This window comes from Heterodontus francisci, chromosome 9, assembly GCF_036365525.1.
Source record: "Heterodontus francisci isolate sHetFra1 chromosome 9, sHetFra1.hap1, whole genome shotgun sequence".
NCBI lineage: Eukaryota > Metazoa > Chordata > Chondrichthyes > Heterodontiformes > Heterodontidae > Heterodontus > Heterodontus francisci.
This window is the reverse complement of record NC_090379.1, coordinates 130,008,011-130,021,376: the sequence shown is the minus strand read 5'-3', so window position 1 is coordinate 130,021,376 and position 13,366 is coordinate 130,008,011.

The following is a 13,366-nucleotide window of genomic DNA, read 5'->3' as shown; positions in this document are numbered from 1 at the left end:
AGAGTGTCCGAGAGTTTCAGAAAGTGTCAGAGAGTGTCAGATAGTGTCTGAGAGTTTCAGAGAGTTTCAGAGAGTTTCAAGAAAGTCGGAGAGTGTCAGAGAGTTTCAGAGAGTTTCAGAGAGTGTCAGAGAGTGTCAGAGAGTTTCAGAGAGTTTCAGAGAGTGTCAGAGAGTGTCTGAGAGTTTCAGAGAGTGTCCGAGAGTTTCAGAGAGTGTCTGAGAGTGTCAGAGAGTTTCTGATAGTTTCTGAGTTTTTCAGAGATTGTCAGAGAGTGTCAGAGAGATTCAGAGAGTGTCACAGAGTATGCGAGAAGTTCAGAGAGTTTCAGAGAGTTTCAGAGAGCTTCTGAGAGTTTCAGAGTTTGTCAGAAAGTTTCAGAGAGTGTCAGCGAGTGTCAGAGAGTGTCAGAGAGTGTCAGAGAGTTTCTGAGAGTGTCAGAGAGTGCCTGAGAGTTTCATCACAGTTTCTGAGTGTGTCGGAGAGTGTCAGAGAGTGTCAGAGAGTTTCAGAGATTGTCACAGAGTGTCAGAGAGTGTCAGAAATTTTCAGAGAGTTTCAGAGATCTTCAGAGAGTGTCAGAGTGTCAGAAAGTTTCAGAGAGTGTCACAGAGCGTCAGAGAGTTTCAGAGAGATTCAGAGAGTGTCAGGGAGTGTCAGAGAGTGTCAGAGAGTATCAGAGAGTTTCAGTCGGTGTCACAGTGTGTCAGAGAGTTTCAGAGATTTTCAGAGAGTTTCAGATATGTTCACAGAGTGTCAGAGAGTGTCAGAAAGTTTCAGAGAGAGTCAGAGAGTGTCAGGGAGTTTCAGAGAGATTCAGAGAGTGTCAGAGAGTGTCATAAAGTTTCAGAAAATGTCAGATAGTGTCAGAGAGTTTCAGAAATTTTCAGAGAGTGTGAGAGAGTGTCTGAGAGTGTCAGAGAGTTTCTGAGAGTGCCAGAGAGTTTCAGGGAGTGTCAGAGATTGTCATAAAGTTTCAGAAAATGTCAGATAGTGTCAGAGAGTTTCAGAAATTTTCAGAGAGTGTGAGAGAGTGTCAGGGAGTGTCAGAGAGTGTCAGAGAGTATCAGAGAGTTTCAGTCGGTGTCACAGTGTGTCAGAGAGTTTCAGAGATTTTCAGAGAGTTTCAGATATGTTCAGAGAGTGTCAGAGTGTGTCAGAAAGTTTCAGAGAGAGTCAGAGAGTGTCAGAGAGTGTCAGAGAGTGTCAGAGAGTTTCTGAGAGTGTCAGAGAGTGCCTGAGAGTTTCATCACAGTTTCTGAGTGTGTCGGAGAGTGTCAGAGAGTGTCAGAGAGTTTCAGAGATTGTCACAGAGTGTCAGAGAGTGTCAGAAATTTTCAGAGAGTTTCAGAGATCTTCAGAGAGTGTCAGAGTGTCAGAAAGTTTCAGAGAGTGTCACAGAGCGTCAGAGAGTTTCAGAGAGATTCAGAGAGTGTCAGGGAGTGTCAGAGAGTGTCAGAGAGTATCAGAGAGTTTCAGTCGGTGTCACAGTGTGTCAGAGAGTTTCAGAGATTTTCAGAGAGTTTCAGATATGTTCAGAGAGTGTCAGAGAGTGTCAGAAAGTTTCAGAGAGAGTCAGAGAGTGTCAGGGAGTTTCAGAGAGATTCAGAGAGTGTCAGAGAGTGTCAGAGAGTGTCATAAAGTTTCAGAAAATGTCAGATAGTGTCAGAGAGTTTCAGAAATTTTCAGAGAGTGTGAGAGAGTGTCTGAGAGTGTCAGAGAGTTTCTGAGAGTGCCAGAGAGTTTCAGGGAGTGTCAGAGATTGTCATAAAGTTTCAGAAAATGTCAGATAGTGTCAGAGAGTTTCAGAAATTTTCAGAGAGTGTGAGAGAGTGTCAGGGAGTGTCAGAGAGTGTCAGAGAGTATCAGAGAGTTTCAGTCGGTGTCACAGTGTGTCAGAGAGTTTCAGAGATTTTCAGAGAGTTTCAGATATGTTCAGAGAGTGTCAGAGTGTGTCAGAAAGTTTCAGAGAGAGTCAGAGAGTGTCAGGGAGTTTCAGAGAGATTCAGAGAGTGTGAGAGAGTGTCAGAGAGTGTCATAAAGTTTCAGAAAATGTCAGATAGTGTCAGAGAGTTTCAGAAATTTTCAGAGAGTGTGAGAGAGTGTCTGAGAGTGTCAGAGAGTTTCTGAGTGTGCCAGAGAGTTTCAGGGAGTGTCAGAGAGTTTCAGAGAGTGTCAGAGAGTTTCAGAGAGTGTCAGAGAGTGTCAGAGTGTGTCTGAGAGATTCAGAGAGATTAAGAGAGTTTCAGAGAATGTCAGAGAGTTTCAGAGAGTGTCTGAGAGTGTCAGAGAGTTTCAGAGAGTTTCTGCGAGATTGTGAGTTTGTCAGAGAGTGTCAGAGATTGTCAGCGAATTTCAGAGAGTGTCACAGAGTGTCAGAGAGTTTCAGAGAGTTTCAGAGAGTGGCAGAGAGTTTCAGAGAGTTTCGGAGATTGTCAGAGAGTGTCAGTGAGTGTCACAGAGTTGCAGAGAATGTCAGGGAGTGTCAGAGTGTTTCAGAGAGTATCACAGAGTTTCAGAGTGTCAGAGATTTTCAGAGAGTTTCAGAGATCTTCAGAGAGTGTCAGAGAGTGCCAGAAAGTTTGAGAGAGTGTCACAGAGTGTCAGAGAGTTTCAGAGAGATTCAGAGAGTGTCAGAGAGTATCAGAGAGTGTCAGAGAGAGTCAGAGAGTGTCAGAGAGAGTCCGAGAGATTCAGAAAGTGTCACATAGTGTCAGAGAGTTTCAGAAATTGTCAGAGAGTGTCAGAGAGTTTCAGAGAATTTCTGAGAGTGTCAGAAAGTGGCTGAGAGTTTCAGAGAGTGTCAGAGAGTGTCAGAGAGTGTCAGAGAGTTTCAGAGAGCGTCAGAGAGTGTCAGAGAGTGTCAGAGAGTTTCAGAGAGCGTCAGAGAGTTTCAGAGAGTGTCTTTGAGTGTCTGAGAGTGTCAGAGAGTTTCTGAGAGTTTCTGAGTTTGTCAGAGATTGTCAGAGAGTGTCAGAGAGTTTCAGAGTGTGTCACAGAGTTTGAGAGAGTGTCAGAGAGTTTCAGAGAGTTTCAGAGAGATTCTGAGATTTTCAGAGAGTGTCAGATATTTTCAGACAGTGTCAGCGAGTGTCAGAGAGTGTCAGAGAGTTTCTGAGAGTTTCTGAGTTTGTCGGAGAGTGTCAGAGAGTGTCACATAGTGTCAGAGAGTGTCAGAGAGTGTCAAAGAGTTTCAGAGAGATTCGGATAGTTTCTGAGACTGTCAGAGAGTTTCAGAGAGTTTCAAAGAGCTTCATTCTGTTTCAGAGAGTGTCATAAAGTTTCAGAAAATGTCAGATAGTGTCAGAGAGTTTCAGAAATTGTCAGAGAGTGTCAGAGAGTGTCTGAGAGTTTCAGAGAGTTTCAGAGAGTTTCAGAGAGTTTCAGAGAGTGTCAGAGAGTTTCAGAGAGTGTCTGAGAGTGTCAGAGAGTGTGAGAGAGTTTCTGCGAGATTGTGAGTTTGTCAGAGAGTGTCAGAGATTGTCAGCGAATTTCAGAGAGTGTCAGAGAGTTTCAGTCAGTGTCTGAGAGTGTCAGAGAGTTTCTGCGAGATTGTGAGTTTGTCAGAGATTGTCAGAGAGTTTCAGAGAGTGTCAGAGAGTGTCAGAGTGTGTCTGAGAGATTCAGAGAGATTAAGAGAGTTTCAGAGAGTGTCAGAGAGTTTCAGAGAGTGTCTGAGAGTGTCAGAGAGTTTCAGAGAGTTTCTGCGAGATTGTGAGTTTGTCAGAGAGTGTCAGAGATTGTCAGCGAATTTCAGAGAGTGTCACAGAGTGTCAGAGAGTTTCAGAGAGTTTCAGAGAGTGGCAGTGAGTTTCAGAGAGTTTCGGAGATTGTCAGAGAGTGTCAGTGAGTGTCACAGAGTTGCAGAGACTGTCAGAGAGTGTCAGAGTGTTTCAGAGAGTATCACAGAGTTTCAGAGTGTCAGAGAGTTTCAGAGAGTTTCAGAGAGATTCAGAGAGTGTCAGAGAGTATCAGAGAGTGTCAGAGAGAGTCAGAGAGTGTCAGAGAGAGTCCGAGAGATTCAGAAAGTGTCACATAGTGTCAGAGAGTTTCAGAAATTGTCAGAGAGTGTCTGAGAGTGTCTGAGAGTGTCAGAAAGTGTCAGAGAGCTTCAGAGAGAGTCAGAGAGTGTCAGAGAGTTTCAGAGAATTTCTGAGAGTGTCAGAGAGTGTCAGAGAGTTTCAGAGATAGTTAGAGAGTGTCAGAGAGTGGCTGAGAGTTTCAGAGAGTGTCAGAGAGTGTCAGAGAGTGTCAGAGAGTTTCAGAGAGCGTCAGAGAGTTTCAGAGAGTGTCTTTGAGTGTCTGAGAGTGTCAGAGAGTTTCAGAGAGTTTCTGAGTTTGTCAGAGATTGTCTGAGAGTGTCAGAGAGTTTCAGAGTGTGTCACAGAGTTTGAGAGAGTGTCAGAGAGTTTCAGAGAGTTTCAGAGAGATTCTGAGATTTTCAGAGAGTGTCAGATATTTTCAGACAGTGTCAGCGAGTGTCAGAGAGTGTCAGAGAGTTTCTGAGAGTTTCTGAGTTGGTCGGAGAGTGTCAGAGAGTGTCAGAGTGTGTCAGAGAGTGTGAGAGAGTGTCAAAGAGTTTCAGAGAGTTTCTGATAGTTTCTGAGACTGTCAGAGAGTTTCAGAGAGTTTCAAAGAGCTTCATTGTGTTTCAGAGAGTGTCATAAAGTTTCAGAAAATGTCAGATAGTGTCAGAGAGTTTCAGAAATTGTCAGAGAGTGTCAGAGAGTGTCTGAGAGATTCAGAGAGTTTCAGAGAGTTTTAGAGAGTGTCAGAGAGTTTCAGAGAGTGTCTGAGAGTGTCAGAGAGTTTCAGAGAGTTTCTGCGAGAATGTGAGTTTGTCAGAGAGTGTCAAAGATTGTCAGCGAATTTCAGAGAGTGTCACAGAGTGTCAGAGAGTTTCAGAGAGTTTCAGAGAGTGCAGAGAGTTTCAGAGAGTTTCGGAGATTGTCAGAGAGTGTCAGTGAGTGTCACAGAGTTGCAGAGACTGTCAGAGAGTGTCAGAGTGTTTCAGAGAGTATCACAGAGTTTCAGAGTGTCAGAGATTTTCAGAGAGTTTCAGAGATCTTCAGAGAGTGTCACAGAGTGCCAGAAAGTTTGAGAGAGTGTCACAGAGTGTCAGAGAGTTTCAGAGAGATTCAGAGAGTGTCAGAGAGTATCAGAGAGTGTCAGAGAGAGTCAGAGAGTGTCAGAGAGAGTCCGAGAGATTCAGAAAGTGTCACATAGTGTCAGAGAGTTTCAGAAATTGTCAGAGAGTGTCAGAGAGTGTCTGAGAGTGTCTGAGAGTATCAGAAAGTGTCAGAGAGCTTCAGAGTGTGTCAGAGAGTGTCAGAGAGAGTCAGACAGTGTCTGAGAGTGTCAAAGCGTGTCAAGGAGTTTCAGAGAGTGTCAGAGAGTGTCAGAGAGTTTCAGAGAGTGTCAGAGAGTTTCAGAGACTTTCTGAGAGTATCAGAGACTGCCTGAGAGTTTCTGACAGTTTCTGAGTGTGTCGGAGAGTGTCAGAGAGTGTCAGAGTGTTTCAGAGATTGTCACAGAGTGTCAGAGAGTGTCAGAGATTTTCAGAGAGCTTCAGAGATCTTCAGAGTGTTGCAGAGTGTCAGAAAGTTTCAGAGAATGTCACAGAGCGTCAGAGAGTTTCAGAGAGATTCAGAGAGTGTCAGGGAGTGTCAGAGAGTGTCAGAGAGTGTCAGAGAGTGTCAGAGAGTTTCAGAGAATTTCAGAGAGTGTCAGAGAGTGTCAGAGAGTTTCAGAGAGTGTCAGAGAGTGTCAGAGAGTGGCTGAGAGTTTCGGAGAGTGTCAGAGAGTGTCAGAGAGTTTCAGAGAGCGTCAGAGAGTTTCAGGGAGTGTCTTTGAGTGTCTGAGATTGTCAGAGAGTTTCTGAGAGTTTCTGAGTTTGTCAGAGATTGTCAGAGAGTGTCAGAGAGTTTCAGAGTGTGTCACAGAGTTTGAGAGAGTGTCAGAGAGTTTCAGAGAGTTTCAGAGAGATTCTGAGATTTTCAGAGAGTGTCAGATATTTTCAGACAGTGTCAGCGAGTGTCAGAGAGTGTCAGAGAGTTTCTGAGTTTGTCGGAGAGTGTCAGAGAGTCTCACAGAGTGTCAGAGAGTGTCAGAGAGTGTCAAAGAGTTTCAGAGAGTTTCTGATAGTTTCTGAGACTGTCAGAGAGTTTCAGAGAGTTTCAAAGTGCTTCATTGTGTTTCAGAGAGTGTCATAAAGTTTCAGAAAATGTCAGATAGTGTCAGAGAGTTTTAGAAATTGTCAGAGAGTGTCAGAGAGTGTCTGAGAGTTTCAGAGAGTTTCAGAGAGTTTCAGAGAGTGTCAGTGAGTTTCAGAGAGTGTCTGAGAGTGTCAGAGAGTTTCTGCGAGATTGTGAGTTTGTCAGAGAGTGTCAGAGATTGTCAGCGAATTTCAGAGAGTGTCACAGCGTGTCAGAGAGTTTCAGAGATCTTCAGAGAGTGTCAGAGAGTGCCAGAAAGTTTCAGAGAGTGTCACAGGGTGTCAGAGAGTTTCAGAGAGATTCAGAGAGTGTCAGAGAGTATCAGAGAGTGTCAGAGAGAGTCAGAGAATGTCAGAGAGTGTCTGAGAGATTCAGAAAGTGTCAGATAGTGTCAGAGAGTTTCAGAAAGTGTCAGAGAGTGTCAGAGAGTGTCTGAGAGTATCAGAGAGTGTCAGAGAGTTTCAGAGAAAGTCAGAGAGTGTCAGAGAGTATCAGAGAGTTTCAGAGAATTTCAGAGAGTGTCCCAGAGTGTCAGAGAGTTTCAGAAAGTGTCAGAGAGTGTCAGAGAGAGTCTGAGAGTTTCAGAGATTGTCAGAGAGTGTCAGAGAGTTTCAGAGAGTGTCAGAGAGTTTCAGAGAGTGTCTTTGAGTGTCTGAGAGTGTCAGAGATTTTCTGAGAGATTCTGAGTTTTTCAGAGATTGTCAGAGAGTGTCAGAGAGTTTCAGAGAATGTCACAGAGTTTGGAGAGTGTCAGAGAGTTTCAGAGAGTTTCAGGGAGCTTCTGAGATTTTCAGAGAGTGTCAGATATTTTCAGAGAGTGTCAGCGAGTGTCAGAGAGTGTCAGAGAGTTTCTGAGAGTTTCTGAGTTGGTCGGAGAGTGTCAGAGAGTGTCAGAGTGTGTCAGAGAGTGTCAGAGAGTTTCAGAGATTTCCTGATAGTTTCTGAGAGTGTCAGAGAGTTTCAAAGAGTTTCAAAGAGCTTCAGTGTGTTTCAGAGAGTGTCAGAAAGTTTCAGAGAGTGCCAGAGAGTGTCAGAGACTGTCAGAGTTTTTCAGAGAGTGTCACAGAGTGTCAGAGATTATCAGAGAGCTTCAGAGAATGTCAGAGAGTGTCAGAGAGAGTCAGACAGTGTCTGAGAGTATCAAAGAGTGTCAAAGAGTTTCAGAGAGTGTCAGAGAGTGTCAGAGAGTTTCAGAGAGTGTCAGAGAGTTTCAGAGACTTTCTGAGAGTATCAGAGACTGCCTGAGAGTTTCTGACAGTTTCTGAGTGTGTCGGAGAGTGTCAGAGAGTGTCAGAGTGTTTCAGAGATTGTCACAGAGTGTCAGAGAGTGTCAGAGATTTTCAGAGAGTTTCAGAGATCTTCAGAGTGTTTCAGAGTGTCAGAAAGTTTCAGAGAATGTCACAGAGCTTCAGAGAGTTTCAGAGAGATTCAGAGAGTGTCAGGGAGTGTCAGAGAGTGTCAGAGAGTGTCAGAGAGTTTCAGAGAGTGTCAGATAGTATCTGAAAGTGTCAGAGAGTTTCAAAGCGTTTCAGAGAATGTCAGAGAGTGTCAGAGTGTATCAGAGAGTGTCAGAGAGAGTCAGAGATTGTCAGAGAGTGTCAGAGAGTGTCAGAAAGTTTCAGAAAGTGTCGGATAGTGTCAGAGAGTTTCAGAAAGAGTCAGTGAGTGTCAGAGAGTGTCTGAGAGTGTCAGAGAGTGTCAGAGAGTTTCAGAAAGTGTCAGAGAGTGTCAGAGAGTGTCTGAGAGTGTCAGAGAGTGTCAGAGTGTTTCAGAGAATTTCAGAGAGTGCCAGAGAGTTTCAGAGAGTTTCAGAGAGTGTCAGAGAGTATCAGCGAGTGTCTGAGAGATTCAGAGAGTGTCAGAGAGTGTCAGAGAGTGTCAGAGAGTGTCTGAGCGTGTCAGAGAGTGTCAGAGAGTTTCTGAGACTTTGTGAGTTTGTCAGAGAGTGTCAGAGATTGTGAGCGAATTTCAGAAAGTGTCAGATAGTGTTAGCGAGTGTCAGAGAGTTTCAGAGAGTTTCTGAGTGTTTCTGAAAGGGTCAGATAGTTTCAGATAGTTTCAGAGAGCTTCAGAGAGTTTCAGATAATGTCAGAAAGTTTCAGAGTGTCAGAGAGTTTCAGAGAGTGTCTGAGAGTGTCAGAGTGTCTCAGCGAGTTTCTCAGAGTTTCTGAGTTTGTCAGAGAGTGTCAGAGATTGTCAGAGAATTTCAGAGAGTGTCACAGAGCGTCAGAGAGTGTCAGAGAGTGTCAGAGAGTTTCAGAGAGTTTCTGAGTTTTTCCAAGAGTGTCAAAGTGTTTCAGAAAGTTTCACATAGCTTCAGAGAGTGTCAGAAAGTTTTAGAGATTGACAGAGAGTTTCAGAGAGTGTCACAGAGTGTCAGAGAGAGTCAGACAGTGTCTCAGAGTGTCAAAGAGTGTCAAAGTGATTCAGAGAGTGTCAGAGAATTTCAGAGAGTGTCAGAGAGATTCAGAGAGTGTCAGAGAGTTTCGCAGACTTTCTGAGAGTGTCAGAGAGTGCCGTAGAGTTTCTGAGAGTTTCTGAGTGTGTCGGAGAGTGTCTGAGAGTGTCAGAGAGTTTCTGAGAGTGTCTCAGAGTGTCAGAGAGTTTCAGAGATTTTCAGAGATGTTCAGAGAGTGTCAGAGAGTTTCAGAGAGTGTCAGAGTGTGTCAGAGAGTGTCAGAGAGTGTCTGAGAGTTTCAGAGAGTGTCAGAGAGTGTCAGAGAGTTTCAGAGAGCGTCAGAGAGTTTCAGAGAGTGTCTTTGAGTGTCTCAGAGTGTCAGAGAGTTTCAGAGTGTGTCACAGAGTTTGAGAGAGTGTCAGAGAGTTTCAGAGAGTTTCACAGAGCTTCTGAGATTTTCAGAGAGTGTCAGATATTTTCAGACAGTGTCAGCGAGTGTCAGAGAGTGTCACAGATTCTCTGAGAGTGTCAGAGAGTGTCAAAGAGTTTCAGAGAGTTTCTGATAGTTTCTGAGACTGTCAGAGATTTTCAGAGAGTTTCAAAGAGCTTCATTGTGTTTCAGAGAGTGTCATAAAGTTTCAGAAAATGTCAGATAGTGTCAGAGAGTTTCAGAAATTGTCAGAGAGTGTCAGAGAGTGTCTGAGAGTTTCAGAGAGTTTCAGAGAGTGTCAGAGAGTTTCAGAGAGTTTCAGAGAGTGTCACAGGATGTCAGAGAGTGTCACAGAGTTTCAGAGAGTGGCAGAGAGTTTCGGAGATTGTCAGAGAGTGTCAGTGAGTGTCACAGAGTTGCAGAGACTGTCAGAGAGTGTCAGAGTGTTTCAGAGAGTGTCACAGAGTTTCAGAGTGTCAGAGATTTTCAGAGAGTTTCAGAGATCTTCAGAGAGTGTCAGAGAGTATCAGAGAGTGTCAGAGAGAGTCAGAGAGTGTCAGAGAGAGTCCGAGAGATTCAGAAAGTGTCACATAGTGTCAGAGAGTTTCAGAAATTGTCAGAGAGTGTCAGAGAGTGTCTGAGAGTGTCTGAGAGTGTCAGAGAGTGTCAGAGAGCTTCAGAGAGAGTCAGAGAGTGTCAGAGAGTGTCAGAGAGTTTCAGAGAATTTCAGAGAGTGTCAGAGAGTGTCAGAGAGTGTCAGAGAGTGTCTGAGAGTTTCAGAGAGTGTCAGAGAGTGTCAGAGAGTTTCAGAGAGCGTCAGAGAGTTTCAGAGAGTGTCTTTGAGTGTCTGAGAGTGTCAGAGAGTTTCTGAGTTTGTCAGAGATTGTCAGAGAGTGTCAGAGAGTTTCAGAGTGTGTCACAGAGTTTGAGAGAGTGTCAGAGAGTTTCAGAGAGTTTCAGAGAGCTTCTGAGATTTTCAGAGATTGTCAGAGAGTGTCAGAGAGTTTCAGAGAATGTCACAGAGTTTGAGAGAGTGTCAGAGAGTTTCAGAGAGTTTCAGGGAGCTTCTGAGATTTTCTGATCGTTTCTGAGAGTGTCAGAGAGTTTCAAAGAGTTTCAAAGAGCTTCAGTGTGTTTCAGAGAGTGTCAGAAAGTTTCGGAGAGTGCCAGAGAGTGTCAGAGACTTTCAGAGTGTTTCAGAGAGTGTCACAGAGTGTCAGAGATTATCAGAGAGCTTCAGAGAGTGTCAGAGAGTGTCAGAGAGAGTCAGACAGTGTCTGAGAGTGTCAAAGAGTGTCAAAGAGTTTCAGAGAGTGTCAGAGAGTGTCAGACAGTTTCAGAGAGTGTCAGAGAGTTTCAGAGACTTTCTGAGAGTATCAGAGACTGCCTGAGAGTTTCTGACAGTTTCTGAGTGTGTCGGAGAGTGTCAGAGAGTGTCAGAGAGTTTCAGAGATTGTCACAGATTGTCAGAGAGTATCAGAGATTTTCAGAGAGTTTCAGAGATCTTCAGAGTGTTTCAGAGTGTCAGAAAGTTTCAGAGAATGTCACGGAGCGTCAGAGAGTTTCAGAGAGATTCAGAGAGTGTCAGGGAGTGTCAGAGAGTGTCAGAGAGTGTCAGAGAGTTTCAGAGAGTGTCAGATAGTATCCGAAAGTGTCAGAGAGTGTCAAAATGTTTCAGAGAATGACAGAGAGTGTCAGAGTGTATCAGAGAGTGTAAGAGAGTGTCAGAGAGAGTCAGAGATTGTCAGAGAGTGTCAGAGAGTGTCAGAAAGTTTCAGAAAGTGTCGGATAGTGTCAGAGAGGTTCAGAAAGAGTCAGTGAGTGTCAGAGAGTGTCTGAGAGTGTCAGAGAGTGTCAGAGAGTTTCAGAAAGTGTCAGAGAGTGTCAGAGAGTGTCTGAGAGTGTCAGAGAGTGTCAGAGTGTTTCAGAGAATTTCAGAGAGTGCCAGAGAGTTTCAGAGAGTTTCAGAGAGTGTCAGAGAGTATCAGCGAGTGTCTGAGAGATTTAGAGAGTGTCAGAGAGTGTCTGAGAGTGTCAGAGAGTGTCAGAGAGTTTCAGAGAGTGTCAGAGAGTTTCAGAGAGTGTCTTTGAGTGTCTGAGAGTGTCAGAGAGTTTCTGAGAGATTCTGAGTTTTTCAGAGATTGTCAGAGAGTGTCAGAGAGTTTCAGAGAATGTCACAGAGTTTGAGAGAGTGTCAGAGAGTTTCAGAGAGTTTCAGGGAGCTTCTGAGATTTTCAGAGAGTGTCAGATATTTTCAGAGAGTGTCAGCGAGTGTCAGAGAGTGTCAGAGAGTTTCTGAGATTTTCTGAGTTGGTCGGAGAGTGTCAGAGAGTGTCAGAGTGTGTCAGAGAGTGTCAGAGAGTTTCAGAGATTTTCTGATAGTTTCTGAGAGTGTCAGAGAGTTTCAAAGAGTTTCAAAGAGCTTCAGTGTGTTTCAGAGAGTGTCAGAAAGTTTCAGAGAGTGCCAGAGAGTGTCAGAGACTTTCAGAGTGTTTCAGAGAGTGTCACAGAGTGTCAGAGATTATCAGAGAGCTTCAGAGAGTGTCAGACAGTGTCAGAGAGAGTCAGACAGTGTCAGAGAGTGTCAGAGAGTTTCTGAGAGTTTCTGAGTTGGTCGGAGAGTGTCAGAGAGTGTCAGAGTGTGTCAGAGAGTGTCAGAGAGTTTCAGAGATTTTCTGATAGTTTCTGAGAGTGTCAGAGAGTTTCAAAGAGTTTCAAAGAGCTTCAGTGTGTTTCAGAGAGTGTCAGAAAGTTTCAGAGAGTGCCAGAGAGTGTCAGAGACTTTCAGAGTGTTTCAGAGAGTGTCACAGAGTGTCAGAGATTATCAGAGAGCTTCAGAGAGTGTCAGAGAGTGTCAGAGAGAGTCAGACAGTGTCTGAGAGTGTCAAAGAGTGTCAAAGAGTTTCAGAGAGTGTCAGAGAGTGTCAGAGAGTTTCAGAGAGTGTCAGAGAGTTTCAGAGACTTTCTGAGAGTATCAGAGACTGCCTGAGAGTTTCTGACAGTTTCTGAGTGTGTCGGAGAGTGTCAGAGAGTTTCAGAGATTGTCACAGATTGTCAGAGAGTATCAGAGATTTTCAGAGAGTTTCAGAGATCTTCAGAGTGTTTCAGAGTGTCAGAAAGTTTCAGAAAATGTCACAGAGCGTCAGAGAGTTTCAGAGAGATTCAAAGAGTGTCAGGGAGTGTCAGAGAGTGTCAGAGAGTGTCAGAGAGTTTCAGAGAGTGTCAGATAGTATCCGAAAGTGTCAGAGAGTGTCAAAATGTTTCAGAGAATGTCAGAGAGTGTCAGAGTGTACCAGAGAGTGTCAGAGAGTGTCAGAGAGAGTCAGAGATTGTCAGAGAGTGTCAGAGAGTGTCAGAAAGTTTCAGAAAGTGTCGGATAGTGTCAGAGAGTTTCAGAAAGAGTCAGTGAGTGTCAGAGCGTGTCTGAGAGTGTCAGAGAGTGTCAGAGAGTTTCAGAAAGTGTCAGAGAGTGTCAGAGAGTGTCTGAGAGTGTCAGAGAGTGTCAGAGTGTTTCAGAGAATTTCAGAGAGTGCCAGAGAGTTTCAGAGAGTTTCAGAGAGTGTCAGAGAGTATCAGCGAGTGTCTGAGAGATTCAGAGAGTGTCAGAGAGTGTCTGAGAGTGTCAGAGAGTGTCAGAGAGTTTCAGAGAGTGTCAGAGAGTTTCAGAGAGTGTCTTTGAGTGTCTGAGAGTGTCAGAGAGTTTCTGAGAGATTCTGAGTTTTTCAGAGATTGTCAGAGAGTGTCAGAGAGTTTCAGAGAATGTCACAGAGTTTGAGAGAGTGTCAGAGAATTTCAGAGAGTTTCAGGGAGCTTCTGAGATTTTCAGAGAGTGTCAGATATTTTCAGAGAGTGTCAGCGAGTGTCAGAGAGTGTCAGAGAGTTTCTGAGAGTTTCTGAGTTGGTCGGAGAGTGTCAGAGAGTGTCAGAGTGTGTCAGAGAGTGTCAGAGAGTTTCAGAGATTTTCTGATAGTTTCTGAGAGTGTCAGAGAGTTTCAAAGAGTTTCAAAGAGCTTCAGTGTGTTTCAGAGATTGTCAGAAAGTTTCAGAGAGTGCCAGAGACTGTCAGAGACTTTCAGAGTGTTTCAGAGAGTGTCACAGAGTGTCAGAGATTATCAGAGAGCTTCAGAGAGTGTCAGAGAGTGTCAGAGAGAGTCAGACAGTGTCAGAGAGTGTCAGAGAGTTTCTGAGAGTTTCTGAGTTGGTCGGAGAGTGTCAGAGAGTGTCAGAGTGTGTCAGAGAGTGTCAGAGAGTTCCAGAGATTTTCTGATAGTTTCTGAGAGTGTCAGAGAGTTTCAAAGAGTTTCAAAGAGCTTCAGTGTGTTTCA